This window comes from Eptatretus burgeri, chromosome 4 (assembly GCF_056783735.1).
Source record: "Eptatretus burgeri isolate ZD-2024b chromosome 4, Ebu_testis_v1, whole genome shotgun sequence".
In the NCBI taxonomy this organism is placed as follows: domain Eukaryota; kingdom Metazoa; phylum Chordata; class Myxini; order Myxiniformes; family Myxinidae; genus Eptatretus; species Eptatretus burgeri.
Window position 1 is genome coordinate 79,224,198 of NC_140964.1, and position 8,222 is coordinate 79,232,419.

Sequence of the window (8,222 nt, forward strand, 5' to 3'; positions counted from 1 at the left end):
TGAATTCAACCACCAATTATTTTGGAGATCCACATAGGCCAAACGGTCAACGGAGGCCGAATTTCTAAAATTGTCAATTTTCATCCAACTGACTTGAAATTTAAAGAGGAGTTGCATATTTGGTCATTGAATTCAACCACCAATTATGTTTGAGGTCAAATTTGTTTTATGGATATTGCAAGTATCGTGTTCTGCACGTCTTCTTGTTGATTGTTTGTTTGTCTCCTTGTTTGCTTGTCCGCACAGAACATGAGTGTTTTTCTCTACAACCGCTTGTTGGATCGAGCCAAAATTTTCATCATATGAACAACTACTCATGTGGAATGTTTTCATGATAATTATGATATCATAGGTCACGTGGCATGGCAGCCATGTTAGAAACAAGGACAAATGTGTCCAAGAGCCGCGTCATTCCACCAGTCAATCTCCTTGCTATGCTAGCTTCCAAAGCATCCAGTGCCTCCAGGGCATCAAGTGCCCCAGGGCATCGGGTGCCTCTAGGGCATCAAGTACCTCCAGAGCATCAGGTGCCCTCAGGGCATCAAGTGCCCCAGGGCATCGGGTGCCTCCAGGGCATCAAGTGCCTCCAGGGCATCAGGTGCCTTTAGGGCGTCAAGTGCGTTTCGGGTATCAGATGCCTCAGGGCATCAGGTACCTCCATGTATCCTCCCTGCCTGCTTCACTCCCTATTCTCACCCCCAGAAAGGTTTTGTCTTCACCAGAAGAAGAACAGCAAGAAGAAGAACAAGAAGAAGAAGAAGAACAACGCGGAGCTCTCTTAGAGCCAGCGTTCGCTATGCAACGCGGCTAAAAAGGAAAAGAGAAAGAAAAAAAACAAAGGACCTCTGTACCTCCAAAACCTCACCAAGGAAAAACTAAAACTTGCACATGGCAAGTCCTCCTCTTGGGGAATGTGTGATTTTTTAATGTCAAAGGTGCCTTCATTTTGACATCATAATTGCATGTATAGAATGCTACATCCGATCAGTATGAACATTTTTGAGGGTCATCTAGGCCCTCAGGATAAATTGGTCCACATAAAAAAAAAAAAAAATGATGATGTCATCAATCACGTTTCCACAGCCATATTGTTTAAAAAAAATCTTGAACAATATTATTCTCTGAAATGGCTGAACAGATCGAGTTGGAACTTTACATGTATAACCGCCTATCTACAAGGAACAAACCGTTCACACATATGACGTCATAGATCACATGGCTTGGCAGCCATATTGGATTTACCCTAAAATGTATTTTAAAAATCTTCTTATCCAGAACAGCTGGACAGAGAGAGGGGAAACCATGCAAATGTTCCCCAAGTCTTGGTGCTACCAGAGTATTCATGACAAATAATTGATAGGTCACATGGTCTGACAGCCACATTGGATTGAGTGAAAATCTCTTGAACTACTTAATCGATCAACGTGAAACTTCACAATTATGATCTGGAGGTGATGGGGAATATATGTTTTAAATTTCAACCTGAAACGTTGATTCTGTCTGTCTGGCAGGCAGAATTATTTAATTTTTGATTCTGTCTGGCAGGCAGAATTATTTATTTATTTTTGATCTGGGTTCTTTTTGATATATATATATATATATATATATATATATATATATATATATATATATATATATATATATATATATATTTAATAAGGCTCACTTGGCTGTGTCTGGATGGGTTTGAGGGTAGAGGAGGAGCAGCTGAAACCCAAATCCTATTGAGATTCTCCTGATGTCTTCATCTTTGCTTTTTGGGGTTCCTTTTGAGGACTCCATTGCAGGACTGTAGCTATTTGATCTTCTATTTGATTTGAATTGAATTTATTTTAATCCCATTCTGAATTCAATTTAATAATATTAATAATAAATGTCATGGGTCAGGGTCAGGTGTCCAATCAAAGCAGGGTTGCATCAAAGCGGGACATTTTGCGACCCGGTTATCACTGCCAGCAGTAATAAGTGGCAGTTCCAGTTTTGTCAGTCATTAATTACGTAACGTACCAGTACACAAACACCACAGAAAATACACCACACAAAACAAGTCCTGGCATAGGTCTGCAATATCTGATTGCTCTTTTTCTTGTTTATATCAATGATTTGGACAGTGGAGTTAAGAGTCAGCTTTCTAAATTTGCACATGACGCAAAGCTTGGAGGTTAGGAAGGTAGTCGAGAGGGAAGTGATCAGATTCAGGAAAGTCTAGATCCTTTTTCGATTGAGCAAATGATTGACAGCTGCAGTTTAACATGAATAAATTTATGGTGCTGGGGAAGGGTAAGAATAGTCAAAATAGAGATTACATGATGCAAGGGGCAATTTAGGAGCATGTCACACAGAAGAAGGATCTGGGGGTGGTAATACATATGGAGGGGTAAGCAGACAGGACAGTGCCAGACAGCTAGGGGAAAGCTAATGGGGTTTTAGTTTGCATTCATAGGGGGATAAATTATAAATCAAAAGGAGTAGTGTTAGCACTGTATCAAATTTTAGTGAGGCCTCACTTAGAATATGGTGTACAGTTTTTTGGCACCACGTCTGAGGAAGAACATAGCTGTAATAGAGAAGGTTCAGCATAGAGCAACAAGATTGATTCTGGGACTGGCTAGACTAAGCTACGATCATCAGCTGAAGGAGACAGGGCTTTATACAATAAGGAAGGAGGAGGAGATTGGGACCATACTCTGTGCAGAGCGTTGGTGCTGCCTTAGCAGTCTCCTTGGCTATTGGGTACAATCCTGGATGGGTCGCCACTCCGACACAGTATACCAGCATGCTGGCACTCATTTTGCCGACCTCGGACGGATGACAGGCCGAGTTAACCCCACCTGGTATTAATTCAACAGCTAAGCGGGATTTCAACTCAGGACCCTAGGATCCAAAGCCTGCCACAATAAGGAAGGGGTGATTACAAAGGGGTATGATGGAGATGTTGAGGATAATGAAAGATATCTCACTAGATATACTAATAAATGTCAGTGTGTGTGTGTGTGTATGTATGTGTGTATGTGTGTATGTGTGTGTGTGTGTGTGTGTGTGTGTGTGTGTGTGTGTGTGTGTGTGTGTGTGTGTGTGTGTGTGTGTGTGTGTGTGTGTGTGTGTGTGTGTCTGGTCCATAACTTTTTACCATTTGAGCTTTTGTCATCAAATTTTCACCAAAGCTTTATTATGAGAATATGAAGAAGCCAAATTAATAATTTGGTCAAACGGTCAAAGGTACCATTTAGCATATGGAAGAAGAAGCCCAAATACAAAGCTTTCTCATTATTATTCTTTTTAGACAGCCTAACCCTAACTCAAAATTGGTTTAAGCTCAGTACTTGGTTTAAACACCAATCTACTAAATTTTACAGTGGGAATGTCCACGACTACTCGGAATTTTCATAAGTTGAAAGAATTCCACAAAGTATGCAAAGTCGCATAATTACTCGTCAGGCAAGGAAGGCCCAGGGAGGGTGAGGGGGCCAACACCTGCCAATCAGTATGGTGGGGGTAGGCCTGTCTGTGGTGACACAATTGGCCAAGGGCCAATCACACCCATACGGGTGTGGTTAATGATTGAGTATTGTTGTTCCTCATTGTACAGGGTGTTTCAAAATTAATAGTGCCCTAAACAAAATACTTATTACCCTGCATGTGTAGTGCAAAGCAGGGTTCAGCAATTGGTTCACCCTTTCTGTCTGTCAGTCTATGATCGAGGAATTATTTAATGTCAATTGAATTTTACAATTTGAACATTGTATAACATAAATCGGAACATGCACCTGCAGTTTAGCAGTACTTTGACTCTGAAGTTGGCAAATTGTATGGCATCCCATCCTGAGTGCACATGCGCACAGCACAGGAAAAAAAAATTGCTTCAGTGTCTGTCTGGCAGTCAAACAAAATTGAAAATCATTCCAAACAGGAAACTTACTGTTTTAAGGGACGTCATAAAAGGTGGGCTTCTTCTTCCATATGCTAAATGGTACCTTTGACCGTTTAGGGCTTTTATTCTCCCAACAGTGGATGAAAGCCTTCAATATCAGACAAGAGATCAGGGCTGTCTCTCTAGACATATCTCATGCTTTCGATGCAGTCTGGCACTCCACCTTGCTCTCCAAGCTTTCTTCTTATGGCATCCAAGGCCAACCCCACACATGGCTTACTGACTTCCTCTACTCTCGTATAGCCAATGCATGATCTCAACGGAATCCTCTCATCTCCTCTCCCTGTCAAAGCTGGAGTGCCCCAAGGCAGTGTTTTGGGCCCAGTCCTATTCGTAATTTTCATCAAAAATCTTTCAGACTGGAAAATCCTCTTTAGGTCTTTGCTGATGACTCCAACTTCTGTGATATCTCTCATCTTTCAGATAGGCAGGCAGCAGCCTCTTCCCTCTCTTCACACCTCAATGGAATCACAAGCTGGTCAAACACTTGGAATATGCCTTTCAATCCTGACACATCTCACAATGTCACTCTCCAAAAGGACTGTAAGGAAAACTCTCTCCCATCTCGCTTCTTAACAGTCTTCTTGAAGAGGTTCAGTGACTCAAACTTATGGTTATCATTAACAGCTATGATTTTTGTTGGGTAAACCAGCTATGATCTTTTCGCTCTAACTTGGACTCCAAAACCAGTCACCGACTAGTCATCTTCCATCATGCAAAGTTCTTCATTGGCACACCTGAATTCTTATCCAATGACAAGGCATTCATCTACAGCTTGATGGAGTACTGCTCTCCCTTCTGGACTGCACCTCTGTCTTACACCTTGCTCAGCTTGATGTCAGGGAAACCAAGGCTTTCAAGATCTGTGCAATCTCCTGTGATGAAGAAGAGTCTGTGGGCCTATCACTTTCACATCGCAGAGAGGTCAGTGATCTTTGTCTTCCACTACCTCCTTTCTGCTCTTTCTGTGCTTTCTTTCTGCCCCCCCCCTTTCTCCCAGGTATCTGCAGTTTGCACATCCACCAGCAACCCCCTTCTGGTGAAACCCCCAAAATCAAGAATCGCTGCTCACCTCCACTCATTCATTCCTCTTTTTTCCCACCTGTGGAACCAACTTCCACATAGTCTTCAATCTCATTCGTCCTGCCAGGTCTTCAGGACAGCTGTTCACCACCATCTCAGATTGTCCTCAATCCAAAACCACGACCTTTTCTGCCACTTTTAACCCACCCCAAGCCCACCTCTTTTCAAATTTCCCAGTTTTCCTTCCTGAGAGTTTGCTTCTGTTATTCTGTATCAATCTTGCTCACCCCCATGCGTTATCTCCAACCCCTCATTCTTAAACATATCCCTTATTTGTCCAAGTCTCCCTCGATTTTGTCCCAAAACCCTGCTGTTGATGTGCTTCACCCCTCTCTTTTTACTGTTCCTTTTCTTCTGTTAAGTCCTGATACATTGTGTTATAGCTCCACCCTGAGCTTCGACTTTGCATACAAATTTACCCCTCCATCCCTTTCACACTGGTTTCACGAACCCCGTGGTTTGCTTAACCCAGGACAAGCTTCCCCAGGATATTTCAGTGACTTTTCAGACCATAGATTCGGGATTACCATCCTGTGAATCGAGTTGGACCCACGATGCTTTCCTTTACAGTGCCTGCAGGCACAGTACTGTCACAACAGGAAATGGTGCAGATTCCGAAGCCTCACTTGACATTTTTTCTTGATTTTTAAGATTTTGCAACTTTGGAGTGTATGGTCCAGCCAGAATAGGCGATGCTGCCAACATCTTTGAAGATTCAAAAGATTTTGAGTGCTGCTTGAGGCTTGTCAAAGCCAGCAGCAGCTTGTTTTTGCACTTGTATTGTCTGTGGCTTTGGTGGACAACATACTACATGTCCACCAAGCGCCAATAAGTAACACTTTTGACATTTGACCACACACTATTACATAAACCTTAACTCACAATTAAATAAACGTTTCACACTGTTGCACACTACATCTAATACTCCGGGGTACAGTGTTACCTTCGAGATAAATTCAGATAACCCTCATCCTGAGCAGGGTTAAAATATGTCGGTATATCAGCCACAAAAAATCCTTCCCCGAGGGGAAGAATAGTTGCAGAGGTAGCAGTGGAGTGGAATCGGATTTACCTCCGAAATTTTGTCGTGTGAAACGGATAATGGGGATAGGGGTATGTATTTAGTTGGAAAAAATATATTGGCAGGAATGGTAGTTAACCTGGGCCTTTATTGATGATTGTATACCTGTGTTGTGATCGCAATGTCTGTGAAAGGGAGGTCTTGTTAAAAGATGAATGTGTTTTGTTCATAGTCGCACTACAACTCCCCTTCCCCTCCCCCCCCCCACCCCACGCCACTTTACATTGGACATACTGCATACATACCCCTGCCACCCCCTAACAGCCCGAAAAAATTTAACAAAATTACTTTCTTGGCGATGTCCCTAAGGTTACCACTCCTGCCCCTTTGTTCTCGTCGACACTTCTCGCCCTCCCCCCCCCCCCCCCCACCCCCAATTAAATGAAGTAGTAGATTGAAATAACGTGGGGTTAACATGGCACAAGTATAAGCCAAATGCTCACCCGCTGTGTCGAAATTCCTTGTATGTCCTATAATCGCTGTGGGAAGTAAAGTAAAGCTGACATCAATCCCATTGTCGGAACAAGAGAGCAAAAAAAACAGACCTTTCACAAGAACAAACTAATTTACAAAGAAACCTACACACAGGAGACCATTTGGCTATTCGTGCCTGTGGTATATCTACACTCCATTTCTACTGACCCCATTCGTACTGTTAACTGATTTGACCTTAGATGCACATGTGTCTAATAATTAATTCTTACACACCCAATTTAATCTCTAGGCAGAGGATTGAGCCATGGGGTCCAAGCACACGATGGCTTACTATATTTGAAAGGCACCACAGGATATTCTTTTTAACATCCACAACCAACTGCGGTAGACAGTTTTTACTGACCTCTTTAAAAAGCAGGAACCTTGCTGTCGTCCACTTGAAGGCAACGTGGTGGATCAACCATGATTTAGGGCTGCTTTAACAGTCAACACAACTGGACAACTGCGTTACAAAAGATAATCCAGAATACCGTTAACAGGGTCCATCAGGATAGCTTGGATATGTCATAAGAGAGATATCAATGAGGTCCACTTACATTTCCAGCATGACAATGATCCCAGGCATAAGGCCACACCAACAGTTTTCGTTTCTCGAAGGCAGCATGTGGTGAGAGTTTTCATCATTGCTGGGATCAGTGCTGTGCTGCCGATGAAGTGCCCCCTGTCGGATAGAGCAGGAATTTGCAATTTATTGAGGGTGCTGGCGATAACTCGACTACTCTTCGTCAAAAGACAACGTGGGGTCTTTAACGTCCATAAACTAATGCTAACCAACGGGATACCCACCTCAACGTCCTTCGGAAAGTCTGCACCCTCAATAATGCAGCAAGCACCCTGTTTGCCAAGCACCCAACCTGACAGTGCATAGTTGTGTCAGGAATGGAACCCATCCAGTGACATCACTTCCCAAAGTCTTCACTTTTCTCTCCGCAATTAAGGTGAAATCTCCCCCACCTCATGTATGCATGCCTGGTGTTGGCTTAATGGTTAGTGTGGTGGGCTTTGGATCCAAGGGTCCTGAGTTCAAATCCTGCTCAGCTGTTGAATTAATACCAGGTGGGGTTAACTCAGCCTGTCATCCTTTCGAGGTCGGCAAAATGAGTGTCAGCATGCTGGGTTACTGTGTCGGAGTAGTCACCCGTCCAGGATTGTGCCCAGTAGCCAAGGAGAATGCTTAAGCAGCACCATCGCTCTGCACAGAGTATGGTCCCAATCTCCACATCCTCCTCATGTATGCCCACCCATGTTGTTTGTCCATGCTCTATCCTCTAAAAATAAATGCTGAGCATCAATTCGGGAAGAAACACATCAGTTTTAGTCTTCAGTATTGTGGTGTAGCGGGCCTGCGGGGGCAGGGCATGATGTGGAGGAGTGGTCGGCGTGATCACTTGCGTGCAAGGGATATAGGAGTGCGCGCCGCCTGAGGCGTTGTAGTGGTTGCTGTAGTCGCTGTGGCTTGTAGAGTGCATTGAGTACGTAATAAAGGGGAGTTACGGGGCAACGTACGCTCACGCTCCCGCTCGTGCAACAAAGCCAGGTTGGACTGTTTCCCCCGCTCGTGTCTGCCTTCGAAGCACCACTGTCACGACACTACAGTTTGGCAATGAGGCTGTTCGGATCGGCGTGTGCAGG